The sequence below is a fragment of the Ambystoma mexicanum genome, chromosome 4p (genome assembly GCF_040938575.1).
Source record: "Ambystoma mexicanum isolate Mex_15411 chromosome 4p, UKY_AmexF1_1, whole genome shotgun sequence".
Lineage (NCBI taxonomy): Eukaryota > Metazoa > Chordata > Amphibia > Caudata > Ambystomatidae > Ambystoma > Ambystoma mexicanum.
In genome coordinates this window covers 560402908-560425396 of record NC_090927.1, presented here as the reverse complement: position 1 = coordinate 560425396, position 22489 = coordinate 560402908, and positions in this window count along the sequence as shown.

The following is a 22489-nucleotide window of genomic DNA, read 5'->3' as shown; positions in this document are numbered from 1 at the left end:
TCCGAGAAGCAATCTCGTTGATAAAGATAAGAAAGTTGTGCACAGTTCCATGGGTGCCATGCCAAATGGCAAAGTATACCTAACCCATTTCACTAGATGGTTCAGCCAGCCTGGGTGGTTAGTATGTGAAGTTACTCATATGTGTGCATAAAGCAGTTGGCATATGCAGGGTCCATAGTGGCACCCATGAAAATGCCTCATGTTTTCAGATATTGTTGTTGTTTATATTTAAAGTATGTATTGTGGGCAATTAATTCCAGCAGAATCATGATAAATTATTTTGAAGTGCCAATTGTGTCTGCCTGCAACAAAAACCATTCGATTTACTCTTGGCCCAGGTAGTTGGGAATACTTCTGTAGAGGTTGGTCACATCAATGGTGAATACAATGTCCTCATCTGTTAACAGTTTCAAGCATCTGTTGAAAATGAGTGGTGTTCTTGACATATATGTTTGTACTCTGAATGAGAGGTTGAAGACAATTGTCAATTTAAGTACCCAATGTTTGCATAAGCCCACCTGTAGCATCTATGATGGGTTTCCCGGGGCGTTTACCAATTTTTTATGTATATTTGGAAGGATATACAATGTAGGCAATACTGGATACGCTGTAGATAAGAAAGGTCTGATTTTGTTGTTAGAGATCCATTCTAGCTCTTTGGCTCTGTTGACTATGCTGTCTATGTTGACCTTAATTTCAGGTGTGGGATCGTTCTCGATGAATGAATACAAATTAAGATCCAGAAGTTTTACGCGGTGGTAATCCATGGTGCTGAATATAACTAATGACCCAACTTTGCCTGCTGGGTGTATTGTGATGTTGGGATCCTTGTATAATGATATGATCTGACATACTTCCCCTCTGTTTAAGTTTGAGTGTTTGGGTTTCCTGATTTTCAATTGTTTGACGACAGTCATGATCATGTTCTGGAATCGTGATCAGTGGTGCAAACGTACCTTTGGGTCTAAACTTAATGTATGCCTCCTCCTCTTCAATATTTCTCGTGTCTGATGCATCTTCACTAAGGGGTAATTCAGGAAAAAAAGGTTTAAGTTTCAGTCTGCGCATAAATTTGAAATGGTCTACTTTACTGTTTAACATGTTCAAACTGTAATGGGTACATACTTCAGCCCTGGGGATGCCACAGATGCATCTGTATTCTCTGTATCTGAACCACTCATATATGATGAAGTGCACCCTCCCATTGTCATGGGTTGGTACTGATATTTATCAGCCCATATCTTCCTTGAATTTCTTCAATATCCTTGTCTAAAGTTCAGTTCTGCATGAGTCTAGTGTGTTGTTAATGTCAGAAAGAATCTCAATTAATGTCTTGAAGGTGGTCACTCCTCACAATACAATTGGAAACTCAGAATAACGGACACATATAAGTAGGGAATGAGACCTGGAGATTGGTTGTGAGAGACAACAAAGGTTTATGTGAAGTTCAGCATCCAGAGAACTCTGCTGCCTTGAGAGCGCTCTGGTAAACAATACAGATACAATACATTTTAAACAGTTACAGCATCATAGCTGACGTTTTCCAAACAGTCTACAAGTTACGTTTGGATTGGTGAGGGAATGGGTCCTAGTATGGCACTATAGGGGCAGGCTCCACAAGATTGGCTGGCAGCTTGGCGGGCTGGTAGGCATCACGTGGGTCAGCTGGGCTGGTCAGTGCGAGGTAAAGGTCAGTTCGAGTCCAGGAGAGGCGGCTGATGCTGTCTGACTAATCTACATGCTATCACAGGACATGCAGTAAATAATAACCCATAAACTATACCTTTGGCAATAAGAGAGGCCTATAAATTGTACACATGTATTTACATTATCCTGCCTTATATCGTTGGAGAGGTGAAGGGTGTGGGGGTCTTGCCCTCCACATGCCTTACTGGTTGGTGAGATTTAACAGTTGTCTGTTCTGGCACCTCAGAGCGGGAGGGGATAGATTGATATGTGTTGGTTTAAGGCAGAATATAGGACAACATGAGCTTAGTTATATTGGGGGCAATCTATGGTGGTCAGCAAGGAAGGGTCACAATTCTGTTACATCAAAAGACGACTGCAGGGGCACAGGGTTGAACAGGCAGCAGCTTACCAACAGTGGGGGTGAGAGGTGAAGGAGCAGGTTTGTGGAGACAGATGTGCCACATGTCATGATTCAACCCGGTCTGTAAGGATATTTGGCGTGTTACAGCACAGAGTACAGCACTACTGCACAGGTAGCATTTTTTTTTTGATGCAGCACCACCACATGGGTGTGGTGCATTGCTATATGTGTTGCCAGAGTAACATGGACATTTAAGTAAAAACAGGCTATTCAGTCAAAAACGATTTTTACATATAAGATGCAAATCTATTTTTACAGTTAAAAGCACATATGTGCACATTCAAAAATGCACACTATTTTTCACCTGAAATGCCTATGTTGCAAGAGACACATTTGAAAAAATTAATAACTAACCTTATTAATAGCTAACCTGACTAATAAAACTTCATTTAACATAACCCACTAATAAAAATGTGTCTCCACTGCAGAATTAGGCCTACTCTGAAAGTGAACTTTTAAACGCACATTCGTTTTTCTTTCTCTGCTGCCCTGTCCACATAACTACAGGAAGCAAAGAGCTCGAAGGAACAGGAAATCAGTTTGTTACAATTTTTACTGTAGAAATGAGCCATTGTGTAGTGAGGGAGGAGATGACATGATTGATTCTGATTGGTGCAGCGTCATAGCAAGTATCATGCTAGAGGCTGTGATTAGAGTTTTGCTGGGGAAGCTTGAGGAGAGGGGGAGAACAATCGAGATCTTGCAGAGCTGGGAGAAGGACCTGTTTCCTGGCTGAAGCATTCCTGCTGCAAAAGCTGAGAATTCCAGGCAATAACCCCGGTTTGAGAACGGCAGACGCTTGTTTTCACTGGGGTTAATCTTCAAGGGAGCCAAATTCAGAAAGAGAATAGCCGGAGAAAACTCATGCTGAACAGATAAGGTAATTACAGAAATGTGGGAGCTGTGCGAAAGTGTGCGAAACTGTTCAGTCAGTGTATTCGAGGGAGTCCCAGTGCCTTATCAGCATATTTAATGTTACCAATTGAATATATTCTCGCAGTTCTCTGTTCATTTTATCACAAATAATGTTGTACCATTTCATTTATTTCTGTAAAAAAAAGGTTAAATTGTGTTTAAAGGAAATTTCTATAATACAAAAATACCTGAAAACAGATAGCTAGTGTGTATTATTTCTCTCTTTCATTTTGCATGGGAAAAGGTTTAAACGTGGGTAGATTTTTAAACAGTGCAATTGTCATTTAAAACAGATGTGTGCATGATTATATTCAGTATGGACAGTTGTGAGTGACTGTTTGTAGCATAGCTTGTTGGAGGTACATGAGCCAACGGGAAGAGAGACTCTCTGGACATAGTTCCATACCGTATATAAAAATACCACAATAGCCCATGGTGGCACACAACACTAAAACTGAAAATGTGGTATCCCTAAAATGTAGGCCTGAGGTCTCTCTAGTGATCAAGAACAATCTAGATAAAAAACAAGGGATGTTGGATATTGGGGCCACAAATAAACCAACCACTATACCAACCAACCACGCAAATTATCGCGCACATTATCTAAATAGGTCTGAATTCTGAAATAATGCAATGTATTATTGTTATGTGTGATCCAATATGAATACAGAGAGTGATTATTGCTAAAGGTATTTTGGCGGTAAGAAAATACAGCAAAGCCCCAAATATCCACAAAATACCCAACATATTTATGGTGCGTTGCAGGCCGGGAATGTGATCATAGAGTACCTACTGGGCGTGGCAAGCGTGTCTCACACTGCCATTTGCACATTAAAGGAAACCCATTTTATAATAGCAGTGTGCCACTAAAAACGAATTTCAGAATGTCACAAAGGGAAACCACATTTTCAGACCTAGTGCAATATTTAGAGGCAAAGTTGTTTGCACATGGGACGTGGTTGTCGAACAGCACCTTAGAATGGCGTGACCGCATTCAGGGTGAGGTGCAGAAAGAAAAACTAGATAATATTTTTGCAGAAGGCAGCATAATTCAGGTCTGCCTTACAAGATTATTGAATGCAGCCGATAAAAGTGCAGAGAAAGACTGTTTAATACGGCTATGCGGCAAAATATGGTTTATTTTGAATAAGTCCCTGCGAATGCAGGAGAATGATACCCAGCTAATTAACAGGTTAAAGACTGAATTAGATGGGGCAAGTAAAAATCAGGAAATGTTAAGAGCAGAATTGGATGTATGCCAAAAAGACATGCAATTAAAAGGCAGAGACTTTGATGCTCAGTTATCCAAAAGCAAGAAACAATTTGAGGATAGTGAGCAAGAATTGGTACACTTAAAAGCCTTAGTGGACCACATTAGACAGGATAAAGATGAGGTTGTTTCACAAATGCAGATTTTACAAAAAGAACATTGTGAAAAAGAATGTGATCTCCAGAGTGCAGAACAAGAAATTATTAAAATGATTCAAGAAAGAGACAAGAGAAATAAAGAGTTCAATGAATGCCAAATGCAAATGTGCGACATGCAGGAGGTGATTAATAAGATGAGTGATGAAAACAACTATTTGCAAAATGAAGCAAACAGACTCCTTAAAAAGTGTAAGGACTTAGAACAGCAAATGTGCATTCCCAGGTCCCAGGAGAGGCGGCAGGGTACCACATTCAATGGAGTGGAGGTGAATTCTAGCTCTGCCCAAAGAGCTAGTGCTCCAGTGACTGGGCCGGTGACTGAACTTGGTTGCAGCGCCCTTGGGGGATTTGATACTCCCATTGGGGGCAGCCACCAATCTCATACACCTGAAAACAGGATTGAATCACAAAATAGTGCAATTCTATGCATTGCAACAAGTAGCCCCATAAAAATAATGAAATCCATTAAAGCCCTGATCAAACCATTTAAAAAGGGAGGTGAATGCTGCATTGAGGATCACTTAGAAGCGGTGCATGACATTTTTAAAGCACTCCAGATACCTAAAGAACAGTACAGACAATATTTTCATTTCACTTTAGATGCCCCGACGGCCAGCATCATAAGGGGATTAAATGAACAGCAGAATATGACCTGGTTGGAGTTTGAAAAAGAAATTAGGCGTCATTTTTCTCCTTTTCAGTCATTGCAGGAGGCAAAGAAAGTCGCTTACACAATTACTGCTGGACCTAATACATCCCCTCGCCAATTTTTACAAGACTTAAAAAGAGCATTTTCTCGCTTTGATGTATCTTTTGACCCAAATTCCAATGAGTTTAAAACTGCATACTTCTATGGGCTACAGAAAGACATCATATCCCAATTGGTCCGTGAATTTGACCGTGACAAGTCCCTTGAATGGATTGTACATCAAAGCACAAAACTATATGAGGTACTCTATTGTCAGGGTAGAGAAAGTAATAAAATGAAAGATACTAGACCTAAATCTAAAGAACCCTCAGCCACAGTAATGGAAATCAGGTCAGCCAAAATGTCCCTTGAGTCTGCTCAAAGCCAAGGTAAAAATAATGTGACACCTGAACAAAGGGGTAATCAACAAAGATCGCCATTTCCTGTACCAATGTTCCAATCACATGATCCTAGTAATAGGGAGAGCTACATCAGCCCTAGGTATTTAGGGGACAGACCCCAGGTAGGATATCGGCCTGATATGGCAGGTATGAACAATAACCAGAGACAAAATCAAGATCAAAGAAATGATGGTCCCTACCAGTCATTGGGGACACAGAGCAGATTTGATCCCAACACCATGATATATTGTAATCAGGATAGACCCCGATATGTGGATCGATTTACTGATAATGGAAATCAACATAGGGGCCAGTACCGACAATCTGAGAGACAAGACATGAGGCAAAACGTGACCTACAATCCACGTCAGTACAATGATTCCCCACCAGGGGACTATAATCAAAGGATGGGTGCAACCCGCTCCCATCCACAAATGAATCAAGAGTTCAGAAACCATCCCAACCGACATCAATCACCTGAGAGGTATCAAAATAGATCCAATCAGGGGGAAAACAACCAATATCGACCTAGGCCACAGAAAGAGGATCCTAGAGAGATGGAAAGGTTCCAGTGCCTTGAGGCCCAAGTGAAAATGTTAGCTGAGCAAATAGGAAAGCTCTATACAGCGCAAAAACAACCTTCCAAAGAGGGGGCTGATGGCCATAGCAATGACCGGGGGGCTTCCGAAAAGTGACTAAGTACTCATGATAACTCCAGTGCCAAAATGACAGATTGCTCTGATATAATTTTGCATAACGACTCTGAGATGCCGAAAGGATTAAAAATGAAAGTGCCAGTAAATGAACTTGTGACAGAAAGTGCAAATACTTCTAAAAAAGTGGTACGGTTTAACCTAGAGCTAAATAAAACAGTAAAGATTTGCACAAATGAAAAAGAAACATTAGGAATTCCAAAAGAACAAAGGGACAGATTTAAGAAAAATGACTCATGCATGGGGAATACCAGTGAACAGGGAGTAAGTGGGGATGCTATAGCTCCTTCCCTGGGCAAGCAAAACAATGACCAAACACAGACAGAAAAAGGAAATACTCAAAAGGAGGGTACAAGTCAATCACCTGAAGAATTCTTTGAGCCAAATATTTTTGAAGAGGCTGAAAGGGCTGGTATCACACTAAATGATCACAAATGCACAGAATTAAAAAATGACAAATTGCTGAATGATGTTGTTACACATGTTCAGTTGGAAGGTTGTAATGTGGTCTCTGATGTTACCCAGATGGATGGGCGAACAGTGGCCACACTCCAAAAAACCTCTGATCATGGAGAAATGAATAAAGTCTCTCGCGCAGAAATGGGTAGAAAGGAGGGAAAAATGTCTTTCCATTTACCAATGTGCTTAGCCAAAAGTGAAAAAGACCTGAGAAAGGTGAGCCCTGAAATCAGTAAGAATTCACACTTCTTATGTGTATTAGAGGAAGTTGAGGACAGATATTATGCACCCATCACTGTAGAAGAAAAATGCCACACCTTTGCTATGATTGACACTGGCGCACAGGCCACAATTATGTCCAAGGAGCTGGTAAAGAGTATCAATGAAGGGAGACCCCCACAGAGTCAGATCACAGTGAAGGAAAATCAAGGTCCAGTGCATAACTTTAATGGGGAGGAGGTGCCCATCATAGGTGTAACTGAGTTTGACATAAAAATAGGAAAGCACAGAATGAAACAAGAGGTATTGATCACATCTATTTGTGAAATTCCATTTCTGATGGGGACAGATTCCCTGAAAAGATTGTCTCCTCTCATAGATGGGGTGAATGGAGTGCTGTGGTCCTTAACCAAAAAACCATTGAGGCCTAAGAAACTAAAATCACAAAACAGCAATATAAATGAATGTCACACCGTTGCCAAAACAAATGATGCTGTGGAGGTATATCTCCAGAGTAGCTGCATACCTAGTGTCACTGTTATATTAATGTGTCAAGACAAAATGCAGAGCGACAATGAAAAACTACCTGTACAAATATACTTGGACCCAAGGAAAAATTGGAAGACTGCCATAGATGAGCACACATTACGTTTTTATTTAAAAGAGAAAACATGCAAACAGAATATTGCTCCTAAAACAGATTCAGAAAAACACATTACCACTCTGGCAGAAATACACATGGAAGATGAGCAACCATGGGTTCATGTTGGTATAAATGACTATTTTAAAACAATAAAAGCCACTTTAGCGCTTGGACATGAAAGGAGTTTCATTAATGAGAAATTGTTGCAAAAAATAATGGAGAGGGAAGAAATCCCGAAATTTAGGATTAAAAACCAATATGTTTCTGGGTTGGACAGTCCAGACTTTGAAAACCGAATTGCAGGCAGATGCATGCTTAAAATAAGCATTGGGCAGAAAACAATTTACCATAATGTATGGATAGTGAGTGGAGCACAAAATGAATTTTACATGGGCAATGACATTATGCACAGAATGTGTATGTTGTTAGATTTCCTGAATCAAAAAATATGGTCACGCCTAGGTGGTCCGGCACCTGAATTTGAAGACAAAAGAAGGGCTTATCATTGTGCACAACTGGTTCCTTATGCAATCGAATTACAAATGAGGAAAGATACTATTATTCCTGCATTTACAAAACAGTTTGCAATAACACTGAAATGCAAAAATGGACAGCAGATGAAAGGCTCTGATGCATTTGTATGCCTGAATGAATCCATAAAACAGGAAGGCCTGTATTATGAATACATTCCATTGGTAGACATTGGTGAAGGATCTGTAAAAATTATGGTAAATAATAAAGGTTGTCAGGATATTCATTTAGAGGAAAACTCCCCATTAGGAATGGCCATACAAAAATCACATTATACGGCAGATTTAAATAACATGGTGATTGGAAATATCCCTGAAAAGTATGTAGATGCCAAGGGTGAGTTGCCAGAACACCTGGACTCTCAGCCCAAAGGAATATTTAAAATTCATTCTGTGTATCCTTATGATTCAAATGAGACAGTGTGCTGCCATCAAGAGGATTGCATAATATTTAATTTAAATGAAAATGAAACAGAAAATCAGCCCATTGAAGTGGAAGCTGATATGCCAAAATATTTAAAAGTGGCAGCTTTACAAAAAGACACAGCCACACAGTTAGAGGAAAGCGCCGAGATTCCCTTACCAGAAGATTTTCCAGAATTTTCCAAAATGGTAGAAGAGCAGATCTCCTTAGCGGATGCGTGTGTAAGCAATGAGGATAGGGACAATCTGAGGGAGATATTTATGGAGTTTAAGGGTGTATTTGTAAAAGATGCTTATGATTGTGGTTTAACTGATTTACATGTGGCCACACTACCAGAAGGGTGTAGCAGAAATCCAGTGTTTGTACGCCAGTATAGACTACTGCTGGCATGTTTAGAATCATTGGCAGAGATTATTAAAAATTTGGAATCGCGGAGAATCATCAGGCCCATTCATAGCACATCCAATACACCTATTTTAGGTGTGTTAAAGCCAAATGGTTAATGGCAGCTATGCGCAGACTTGAGAGAGTTAAATAAAAGAGTACCAGTATCTAGATGGCCACTGCAATTCATTGATCAGGGCCTAGCTCAGGTACATGGTTCAAATGTATTTACCACATTAGAGCTCACCTCTGGATATTGGTGCGTGCCATTGGCAGAGGAGATACAGAATTTATTTTCCTTTACATTTGACAGGACTCAATACGCCTGGCTTAGAGCTCCGTTCGGGTACATCAATAGTGGGAGTGAATTTGGCATATTTTTGAGAAAGGCCATGCCGGATGCAGCGGAAAGAGGAACAATAGTTTACATGGACGATGTCCTGATAAAAAATGAAAGCCTGAAAAGCCATTTTGATGAAATAAGACATGTACTTGGCCAATTGCAGAAATCAGGCGCCAAAGTATCTTTGCAAAAAGCACAATGGTGCAAGAAAAAAGTGAACTTTCTAGGGCATGAAGTGACTGAACATGGGCTAAATCCACAAAAGAAGAAAATAGAGGCCATACAAAGATTAAAAGATCCTAAAAATGTGAAAGGAGTAAAATGTTTATTAGGGATGACAGGCTATAACAGAAAGTTCATTGAAAATTATGCAGAAATCACACAACCATTGACTAAACTGCTTAAACTGAATACTCCCTGGAAATGGGAAAAAGAGCAGTCTGATGCAGTGGCTAAATTAAAGGAATGTCTTGTAAAGGCACCATGTTTAGCATACCCCATAAAGGACAGGGATTTCTTTATAGAAATAGGTTTTTCTGAACATTGTATGTCAGCAGTGTTATCACAAAAACATGATTTGAATCACAAAACCATTGCCTATGCAAGTAAGGCATTTTCCCAAGTTGAAATGAAATTTAATGAATGTGAAAATGCCCTATTAACCACTGTGTGGGCGCTACAACATTTCCGGCCCATTGTTCAGGGAGAAAAGGTGATTATTGAAACAAATCATCAACCTTTGCAATTTTTAGAGAGTAAAAGAATTAGATCAGGTAATCTAGCGCAGTCCAGAATCACTTCGTGGACGCTGGCATTACAAGGTTTTCCTGTAGAAGTGAGATATGGACAAAATAAAAAGAACCCAATTGCTCAAGGGTTAGCTGACTTACATGACTGCGCAGCTGAACAAATACCAAATGAAATGGAAGTGGAAACTAGTTTGCAGGAATTTGAACAATCACCACACAAAGCTTTTGATGAAAAAACATGCAAGGATTTGCCAACTGTATGTGTGGATGGTTGTGCTTTTCACATTGAAAATGACAGTAATAAACAATTAGTGGCAGGAATAGGAAATGTCTGGTTGAAATGTGAAGGCGTCCCCAGTATAGGGATGAGGATTGGAGCTAGGAGCAGTCAGGTGGCGGAATTGGCAGCCATTTATAAAGCAATTGCTACAGCAGTTGATAAAAAGTTCAGTGAAATTGTCCTGGTGACTGATTCTGACTATGCACGGAATAGCTTTGTGGAGTATTTGCCTGGTTGGAAAGCAAGAAGCATGGTTACATACAACAAAACACCACTTAAACATGGAAAAATGATACAAGCCATAGACAAATTGGTGTCAGAGAATAATTTAACAATATACTGGAGAAAAATTTGGTGGCATTTAAAAACACCAGGAGAGGATAAGGAGGGAAATGATAAGGCAGACCACCTGGCTAAGAGTGGGGCTGTGATGGGAGAATTGCTACCTATTGATTATTTAATGGGTGAAATACAAATTGATGCAGTGACACGTTCTAAAGCACCAAAGGAGGTAGATCAACCGGTGGTGCAGTGGAGTCATGACACGCCAGACCAAGATTTGATTGAGGCACAAAAGAATGATCGAATTTTGGGAATCTATTATAATCATTTGATAGATCCTGAACAAAATTCTTTAACAGAAAATGATTGTATGGGAAAAGAAGAGTTGAGGGTGCTATTAAAGAACAAAACACGAATTAGATTACAGGATGGACTCATGATTAGAGTCCATAACAGGACAAATACAGTGGGTAGTACCCCTTTCATTCAGAGGGCTAATGCTACACCATGCACATGATGCCATAACTGCAGGCCATAGAGGTTCACAAAAAACATTAGAAATACTAAAAGATTATGCTTACTGGCCACATATGTCCCAAGATGTGGAATTATATACTAGAGAATGTCTAGTATGCGCCCAATTTAAACCTGCTTCACCAATGCATAGAGCACCATTGATGAAAAGAGGCCTAACTCTCCCATGGTCAGATTTGCAAATAGACTATGTAGGTCCTTTAAAAAGGTCGAGCAGGGGAAACCGTTATATTATAAGTGTGGTATGTTTGATGTCGAAGTGGATTGAATGCATTCCTGCACCAGATTGTAGTGCGCAAACAGTAGCCACATTGCTGGTGAACCATGTGTTCTCAAGGTTTGGGTTGCCACAAAGAATTGAGTCAGACAGAGGAAGTCATTTCACAAGTACTCTAATGAGTAAGGTATGGCAAATACTAGGTGTGAAAAGGAAACTACATATCGCATATCGGGCAGCGTCTTCAGGTACAGTTGAAAGGAGCAATAGGTCTGTTGTGGATATTTTAAAGAAATTTGTGGCAGAAGCAGGTTCCAGCTGGGATTTACGTTTACCGTTGGTTTTGATGGCAATCAGATCAACTCCTGCCAAAGCAACAGGTGTTAGCCCCCATGAGGTCTTGACAGGTAGGAAAATGGTATTCCCACAACACCTACTATACAGAACACATGAGCAAACACTTGTGAGTGCATCCACAGTTCATGAATATATTGATGAATGAGGAGGCATTTGCAACATGCATTTGCTTTTGTGCAGAGAAATCTGGAAAGAGCTGCTGACAGTGCAAAGTCTTATGACAAAAAGACATCAGTAAAGCAATACAGTCTAGGGGATCAGGTGTACAAGTTTCATTTTGGAAAAAGTAAACAGAAAAATTCTAAATTTCTAGCAGCCTGGCAGGGGCCATTTCGAATTATAGATAAGGTCTCTCCTGTAGTTTATAAAATTTTGAAAAATTAAGGTGAAACGGCAATAGAGCAGTTCGTCCATGTAAATCAAATCAAACCATGCCATCCCAGACATGAGATCAGGCAGCTTGAGCATGTAGAAACAGATAAAGTCCCTTGAACACAAAAAGAGAAAATAAATGGGTACAATCAGGAGGCAGTGACAGAGAAGTTAAAAAGTTGATTGTTATAATGGCACATAAACACTGTAATATATGTAAAAATATATAATATAAAATAAGCCAATAAATAAATAAATATATATAATGGAAGCTCATGGTTGGTGTGCAGAGAGAAAATGTATTAAATATTGAATGCTGTTTTATATGTGTTTGTTTTCTTTTTAACTTGTGTTTAATTTCAGGGAAAACAAACAAAAAAAAAACGAAATGTTTTTACCAAGCATGTTTTATTTTTGGCAAAAGGGTGAAGTTAGTTTTGTGCTATGTACTTAATTTGTTTCTTTTCTATTTGATTTAGAAAATTAACATTATTTGGTCGGAGGTTCCGGGATCAGAGGCCACGGGAGACGATGGAGTCCCCTGGATGAAGACCAAAAGATGCCTGCCTCCAGGTGGAGGTGAAGACAAGATAACCAGAATGCCAGAAAAGATGACTCCTATAGATCCAAGATTGCCAAGATGAAAGTGTACTCGAATGAACCAAATGACATCGCTGGTCGGGACATATCAGAGGCAGACAAGAGTCCTGACATATGGAATTCCACGTATTTATTATTTTAACTATTTATTTTAATTTGTTATATTAATTATTTGTTTTAGTTAGTTGTTTTATTTTATTGTTTTTAATTGACTTGTAAAATCGAAACTTAGAGTAATGCCACTTCCACTGAGAAGGCAAATGTAGAACATTTTGTAAAATAATGAACTCAGATGAATACTGTGTTGATTGCAACTGTTTCATTGATGCACATGAATATTCATTGTGTTGGATTGCTATATTGTGAAAAGAAAAAAAAAGAACAAGTTGTTTTTAGGAATTGGATTGGATCGTAGCCAGGTTCTAAAAACAAAAGGAGGGTATATAAGGATATTTGGCGTGTTACAGCACAGAGTACAGCACTACTGCACAGGTAGCATTTTTTTTTTGATGCAGCACCACCACATGGGTGTGGTGCATTGCTATATGTGTTGCCAGAGTAACATGGACATATAAGTAAAGACAGACTATTCAGTCAAAAACGATTTTTACATATAAGATGCAAATCTATTTTTACAGTTAAAAGCACACATGTGCACATTCAAAAATGCACACTATGTTGCAAGAGACACATTTGAAAATTAATAACTAACCTTAATAATAGCTAACCTCACTAATAAAACTTCATTTAACATAACCCACTTATAAAAATGTGTCTCCACTGCAGAATTAGGCCTACTCTGAAAGTGAACTTTTAAACGCACATTCATTTTTTTTTCTCTGCTGCCCTGTCCACATAACTACAGGAAGCAAAGAGCTCGAAGGAACAGGAAATCAGTTTGTTACAATTGTTACTGTAGAAATGAGCCATTGTGTAGTGAGGGAGGAGATGACATGATTGATTCTGATTGGAGCAGCGTCATAGAAAGTATCATGCTAGAGGCTGTGATTAGAGTTTTGCTGGGGAAGCTTGAGGAGAGGGGGAGAACAATCGAGATCTTGCAGAGCTGGGAGAAGGACCTGTTTCCTGGCTGAAGCATTCCTGCTGCAAAAGCTGAGAATTCCAGGCAATAACCCCGGTTTGAGAACGGCAGACGCTTGTTTTCACTGGGGTTAATCTTCAAGGGAGCCAAATTCAGAAAGAGAATAGCCGGAGAAAACTCATGCTGAACAGATAAGGTAATTACAGAAGTGTGGGAGCTGTGCGAAAGTGTGCGAAACTGTTCAGTCAGTGTATTCGAGGGAGTCCCAGTGCCTTATCAGCATATTTAATGTTACCAATTGAATATATTCTGGCAGTTCTCTGTTCATTTTATCACAAATAATGTTGTACCATTTCATTTATTTCTGTAAAAAAAAGGTTAAATTGTGTTTAAGGGAAATTTCTTTAATACAAAAATATATGAAAACAAATAGCTAGTGTGTATTATTCTTCTCTTTCATTTTGCATGGGAAAAGGTTTAAACGTGGGTAGATTTTTAAACAGTGCAATTGTCATTTTAAAACAGATGTGTGCATGATTATATTCAGTATGGACAGTTGTGAGTGACTGTTTGTAGCATAGCTTGTTGGAGGTACATGAGCCAACGGGAAAAGAGACTCTCTGGACATAGTTCCATACCGTATATAAGGTAGTGGAAATTACCACAAAAATACCACAATAGCCCATGGTGGCACACAACACTAACACTGAAAATGTGGTATCCCTAAAATGTAGGCCTGAGGTCTCTCTAGTGATCAAGAACAATCTAGATAAAAAACAAGGGAAGTTGGATATTGGGGCCACAAATAAACCAACCACTATACCAACCAACCACGCAAATTATCGCGCACATTATCTAAATAGGTCTGAATTCTGAAATAATGCAATGTATTATTGTTATGTGCGATCCAATATGAATACAGAGAGTGATTATTGCTAAAGGTATTTTGGCGGTAAGAAAATACTGCAAAGCCCCAAATATCCACAAAATACCCAATAGGTCACACACAGGGCCGTGATCTCAGAGGAAGGATGAATAGAATACACTGTTTGCTTGCAACAATTCATGCCAGAGCATCTGTGGGAAATGGACTTTGGTGGCACAGGCACAAGAGTAGGAGGTGGGGTCTGTCAGTGTTCGCAGTGCGTGGCGCTCCAGAGGGGAGAGAAGGCTTCACAGATACCAAAATGCGGCCTAGTCCAAAAATTGAGTCTGCGGGTATACAAAATGGAGTCCAAATGTATCTTGCAGTAACCCTGCTTCTGTATGTGCCAGGGACTCGGCCACTGGGACCAGGGAAGTGCAAGAAAGGCGTCCCCCCACTATTGCAAGAGCAGGTGGTCCCTTATGTGTGGAATGTACAGGAAGGTGGGGGGAAAACCAAACCCCTCCTTCCTTACATTGCTCCCTTTTGTTACATTTAAAGTACCAAATGACTCTTAATATTACTAGCATTCTTGTAGTGCTCTGGCTCCAGCACCTCCTCATCCCAAGCAGGTGTTCCTTTTATGGGCATCCAAGCTCTACAAACACCTCGTAAGCTTCAACCTCATCTAGCATATTCATCAGGGGTGCATGTCATATATATTACCCCATCCCTATCCAGATCCACCAACACCTCCTTATACCATTCCAGCTCCTGGGGTTCTCTGATTATGGTATGATACAAACTATCCACCCTGTCCCCTGGGTTGGGATACACTGCTGCCATACAAATTTGGGATTGTTATTTTCACCAGTTTGTATTTGCACATCTTTAATTGTTTGCACCTTTGTCGTTTTGTCCATTGTCACCATCATCATTGTAAAACTATGTATTGATTTTGCACAACATCGGACGCCTACCTGGCACACACAAAAAAATCAGTAACAGGAAAAATATAATTGGACAAGTATTTTCATCATATTTCCGAACCAGGAAGGGATCCAGTCAAAAATGGCATCAAACCAATAGCTTGGTTGTATTTCTTCATCCTTTCTCCGAGGTTTTGGACTGCAGATATTACGTGTGATAAGCTTCTGTTGTCAGCATCGGCAGAAGGTACGAATGTACAACATGCACTCCCGATTTTTTGGCAAACACCGCCGTCCATTGCTGTGAGGAGGTCCAGGACGTACTGGTTTTGCATGGTAATCTACTTTGATCACGTTGAACCGTTATTCAGTGTCGTTGGCCAGCTGAATCAGCGCCCAACCCACTATCTGCAGCCATTTGCCGTTCGCTCGTATCTGGATATTTGGCACAAGTGAGGCGAAGAATGTTTCTGCTGTGTTGAACAGCCTATATTGGTCAGGTATTTCTGCCAAAAGTTCTGAGGACTTGCTGGAGATGTAGTTTATGATCGTCTCTTGCGAGACACCCTTTCCTGCAATTGATCTTCTGACAGGATGTCGTATGTGGGGGGTTCTTCTGTAGTTGACTGGGGTGGCAAGGACATTTCGGTTGGCACCCTCTGCCCCTGGACATGGCTTTCGGGGATCACCATCAGGGCCGGATGTAGTGAGGCCATGGTGCAGGTACCTCTGCATGACGGTGGGAGGTGCAGGTATGTTTGTATGCTGCATACTCAGTAACTGTCCATTAAGGCTGCTGTGCCTGTCTTCATGTCTGGGAGAATGAGTGTTTTGTTGCAGTGTTTGTTTGATCCCATGGACACCTTCCCTTCTCCTTGAAAGCAAAGTTTATAATGTATTTTGTATATGTTGATGGACTTTTCAAGAGCTGTCACCCAGGTTAGTTTGGCAATGTGTTGAGACCACGTTGGAGTTCATGTTCTTTCGGCCCATTGAAATTTTTCTTCCGACAGTCCTCGCAGCGCTTCTGCTTTGCAGGGTATTGTCTCATTTTGCCAGTTATTCTCTACCAACATTGTCCCTTTGATGATAAAAATGGCTCTTTCACGCAAAGCACTCTTTGAGGTTTGCTGTTACATGTTCTCTTGTCCTGCAGCAATTGTACTGTTACGGTATGTGCCTGGAAGGTACTCTGAATCCTACAAAGGGCTAGAAGAACCAGACACTGGGCATCTGACAAGGGCGTTTCTTGGCATATGAGAACTTTGGGTGATCCAGAGGCATGGGGTATCAAAGAGCAAACATAAGAACCTTCGTTGGTCACCTGTTTAGCTATAGCACTCATATCTGAATACCATTTATTCAATTGGTCAGGGTGGCGGGGGTCTTCTACAGCATCTAATCCCTGGCCATGGTACACATTGTACCTTTTGCGTTCCACCCCTCTTTTTCGTCTTCTATTCCCCCTAAACCATTATATAGCTTTTTCACCCCTTGATGTCGTATAGGAAAAATGTCTGTCCATGTTTCATCATTGTGTTTGCTATTACTTTGCCAGGACCCTGTTCCTGGTTAGGGAGGATAAACCTACATATCCTGGTTTCCTCCCTGGGATTCTTGTTTCCCGTTGGGTCGTTTCCTCATGTTTCTGGAGTAAAGAGCCAAGTTTTGAGTAGTTTTCTGAATTCCAGATGATCCTTTGTGTTGCATATGTGTTTTGGCAGGTGGTTCCAAGTTATTGCTGTCAGGTTGAAGTACGGGGCTTAAAGTGCATATTCCTGCCATCTGAGGTAGGTTCCCTGGTTGTGTGGATATGTACATATGGCGATACTGATACATCAAAGGTTGGATTGTAAACACTATAATCATTTGATACTTCATCAACATTATAATTCATAGCAGCATATGTACAGGTTGGGGCTTTGACAGGTCGGTTCTTATGCAGAGTGGTGAGATTCAGATTTGTAGAGGCATTTTTGGCCCACATTACTTTAAACCTGTTCCAAATAAGGCTTGTTCCCTCTTGTATCAGTTTCCCTCCTCTTTTATATCACCCAAAATAAAAGCAATACTCAGTACATCTCCAAACAAAACAACATTATAGAGAAAACAATGGCAACCGTATACAACCCACACTCATAACTATAAGCTCTAGTAGCACTAACATTTCCCCTATTGCTATCTACCTTTGTAGTGCTGTCAGTGAGGGCACTCCTTTCTGCCATATTTGAACCTGAAGGGGCGATATGAATTGGTTAAGCACACACAAACAATAAACTGTCATTTCTTTCCTCATCAGGCAATTTAGTTAAGAAAAGTTCACTGTAGACAAGGAGGGTTATCAAAAAGGTATCTTATGGAGAGGAGAGATAGAGAGAGAGAGAGAGAGAAAGAAAGAGAGAGAGAGAGAGAGAGTGAGAGAGAGAGAGAGAAGAATAAGAAATATAAAGAGGCGTTACATGTATTAAATCATTGTTCAACTTCCTTATACACTTGATAATACTGTACACTGTTACGAAATTCATTTTTCTATTTTTCACTCTTCTTTACTCAGTCATTCATCTGTGCCATTTTTGCTTATGGCACTGCACTTTCCTGCTCTTGTGGCTGTTCCCCCTGAGGCGCTGTGCTATTGTGTGCTTTTCTTACATCGGAGAGGTGTATCCAGTATTTCAGGCCCCAGCAGAAGGTGTGCAATACACTACTTCATAAGGGCCGTGAAATCTTAGAGAATTCCATCTCCGCACAAAACTGTGCACGTATAAACTCTCTCCGGACATTAACTGCGACATTGGACTGTCTGCTGCATGGGGTATTTGTGTTGGTTTCTCCTTCCAGTGTGAATGGGGGTACTATCTGTTTAGCTATACTTCACACAGCTCTTGTCAGTTGTGTAAGGTATTCCTTAAACTCGTCCCCCAGCACTGTGGCAGATCTATGATTGTCTGATGCCAGTCTCACTGGAGATAGTGGCGTTTGAATGCGTCTCCCTGTCACTATCTCGTGCGGGGACAAACGATGATCCTTAATTGGCTGCGTTCTGAGTTGGAACAGTGCTAAGGGCAGGCAATACACACAATTCTTTTTTAGGATGTGACACAATTTGGAGAGTCTGCTTTTAAGGAGACCGCTGATCTTCTCAACCACCCCATTCACCTGCGCGTTATAAATTGAACAAAGTTTGTGTTTTACACTTAGAAATGATGTCATTTGTTTGAAAAGATCATTTACAAATTCCCCACCTGGGGAATACTTCCCTCACCAGAAACTTTGCCACAAATTTCACGTCTGGGTGTGCACATGGTCCTGCTTCCACCCAGCAAGAACAGGGGCACACTACCGCAATGAGGTACCTTGCTCCGTTGCATCTTTCGCCCATATCTGCATAATCTATGTGTACTTCTCGGAAGGCTCCAACTGGGCGAGGCAGTGTTCCCCTAGTGTTCTAAGGGTTATTCCAAGCTGTATGTCTGACATGTGATGCATTCTAATATTAGATTTGCAAGGTGTTCATGGAGGTTTGGAACAAACCATTCCTCCTGGATGTCGGCTGCTATGTGGTGTTTAGTAACGTGTGCAGGGAAATTAAGCTGCTGCAATGCCATGTGCAATAACTCTATTGGCATTAGCACTTTTCCCATCATTTCTCGATGCCAGAGAAGGTCTGTGGGCGATTGCTTCCACCATCTTTTACCCATATTTCCTGTTATTCTATTGCAGTGCATCTCTGTAACTCAATTATTTGCTTAATCAGCGTGGAGATGTACCATTCTTCTTTATCGTCCTGTTTGTTCTTTTTTACTACACATTGTACTGCTTGTGGTTTGTTGAAGTACGCTGCTTCTTTTGCAGCGGCATCCACTTCTGCGTTCCCTAGCGAGATGACGTCAGCGTTATAAGTGTGGGCCTGGAATTTCACCAAAGGAACAACTGATGGCTCAGCCAATGCTTCCATGAGATCATTCAACAACTGCGCGTGCTGCACTGGGGATCCCTCTGCTCTTCTAAATCCTCTTCTTCACCATTGTGACAGCTCACAGTGTACCGTGGTTGTCACATATGCTGAGTCAGAGTATATTGTCACTGTGCATCCCTTGTCTGTGTGTAATGCTTCAATCAGTGCTATTAACTCTGCCGCTTGTGCATAGTAATGGGAAGGGAGACGTGTTTGCACTATCACCTCATATTCATCTGCTTCTACTCTGACTACTGCTGCTATTACATGTTTTTCCCCTGTCTCTGGATCAATGGATGCAGATCCGTCCACGAAGTACACCTCACCTCCTTCTAGGGTGTTTTCACTGGCTTTGGGAATATCGTCACCTTCCCCCTCATAGGTGACACAATCGTGTGCTTGCATGTCTTCCACTGTACATGGCTCTGTGATGAAAGTGGCTGGGTTTACAGTTTTACACGAACAATGTGTATATTTGGGCTCAATATTATTATTTCATATGCTGTGGTCCGCTGCGTGGTGAGTGTGGATTTAGATTTTTCAATTATAGCAAACTAAGAGTGCTTGACAAATAGTGTCACTAAGCATCCATCACTATGGTGGCACTTTTCTCAATTGCGTAGGCCACTGCTGCAAAGGATTGTTCGCACGTGAAGAGCCCTTGCATCACAGAATCTAATATCTTGCTGTAATAGGCCAATGGCTTGTTGCCTAGTGATCTTTTTTGCATAAGCACTGCCATCATTATGGTGCCGTTACAGTGAGAGAATAAGTAAAACTCCCGATCATAGTCTGTTGTCGCCAGAACGGGTGCTGCTGAGATAATGGTGGTCATTACGAGGTTGGAGGTAATGGAAAAATGATGCCGGTAAAGGATTACTGGCATCGCATACCACTCCGGGCTATTCTGACCCAAGAACCTAGTATTAGAGGCACCGCTAATAACGGTGCCGCTAATAGCAGCATGGGTGCAAGCACACGGCCCTTCAGGCTGGCAATACTGGGATACCGCTAACAGGAGGACATCACAAGTCAGGCAGACATTCAAATACCGGCATTATGAAGGTGCTAATATGGGATACCGGCATGCCGGCAATACCGGCATTGCGAAGCTCCCGTAAACTGCTATGTGCAGTGTTCCAACTGCCACAGGTGCACACAAACAGCACAGGTGGAGGCAATGGAGTCTGGGCCAGCACAAAAAGAGCACACCCACACACCACACCCCTTCCCACACCAAAATGATTCCACTAGTATTAGCAATACTGGGGCTGGAGGACATGCTTGCATTGCTACACCAGCAACAACAACAACAACAGTAGGCACTACAGTGGAGACGCAAGAGGACAAGGAGGGTGAGACAGGTCCAGCATGCCCCACCAGTGCAGCCAGTGGTACCAAGCAGGCAGCCCCCAATCCCTCGCATCAGAGCCAGTCCATTCAACCTAACCCCTGAGCAGATCCACACCCTGTACTGTCTGGACCAGGACACCATCACCACCAGTGTGGACATGATACACAACAGCATTGTCAGCCTCATTGAAATACACACCACCATCCACCCTCTACTGAAGGTAGTGTCGGTGCTCTACTTCCTTGCCACAGGCATCTACCAGCACACAGTGGGGCACATGCATGGCATATCACAACCCTTATTCCTTCGCATGCTGAACCAAGTGCTGGATGTCCTCCTGAAGCACACAAGGGACTACATATCTGGCAGGCATGCCAAACTGTATTGGTTCCCTGGACTACACCCACGTGGAGTTGGTGGTCCCGCATGCCATGGAGGTGACGTACCGCAATCGCAAGCAATACCACTCCATCGATGTGCAGATGGTATGTGACTCCAGCAAGATCACCACACATTGTTGTGCCCGGTATCCCGGATCCACACATGATGCCATGGTGCTGCAGAATTCCTTGCTACCCCGCCACATGGATCGACATGCTGGATGATGTGCCTGGCTGCTCTGTAAGTCGCCTGACAGGCCCATGGCAGTGCAGTTGGGGGGGATGAATACTCCACCTGGGTGTGATTGGGGGTGGGTGGAGACAGCACATACAGCATAACAATGTGGCCCTCTATTATCCAACCTGAACAAGACCCAACAATGCCTTACACCAGAACAATGGTTCACACCAATGGCGATACACCATAGGTAGAAACAGGCCACATCCCTCAACGCGTCCACTACACATCAACTGAGTATACCCTCTGCAACACAGTCCAGCAACATGCAGTGAGTATGCCTAATGCACATGAATACAGCAAAGCACAATACAGGACATCTGCAGGAGCATGCAAGTGAACACCCTGAAACATCTGGACTACACAATCCACACCTGCGGACCATTGTTCAGCACACATTGCGACAAATGTACCTGTATGCATACATCCAGGGACCTGTGCATGTGAACACCAAATAGCTGCAGCCATGACAGTGATTGCTACAGGTGTAATGCCACAAATTGAGTCACACATACCTCATTGTGCCCCGATGCAGGTGATGGTGGCTATACCTTCAATCCATGGGTCCTCACCCCTGTTTAGATCCCGAAGACCAGGCATGAAGAGGAGTACAATCGGGTTCATATCTGTACCCACGTTATGATCGAGCAGACCTTTGGCCTGTTGAAGGCATGTTTTGCTGCCTCAGCAGGTATGGTGGAGCACTCCTTTACGGGCCTGAGAAGGTGGACAAGATCACCATGGTCTGTGCTATATTGATCAACATGTGCATCCATTGGAACTTACTCATGCCACCTGACATTTATCAGCAACCACCGGGTGAAGATGAGGATGATGGAATGGAATCGTGGACGTGGACGGTCTGGTGCCATCATCTTCCCCTCTGCTTCTGCCTGGTGCTGTTGGCTTTGTTTCTGCGGTGGGCCTGTCATCTCTGTCTGATACTGTGCCTGTGTGGGATGGAGAGGCAGGGCATGAGTCATGGGTGTAGGGACATCCGACATATATTTATCTAAGTACATTTTGGGTCCTGTGCATTGCTGTCTGCATGCTGGAGGGGCAGACATGGTGCTTACAG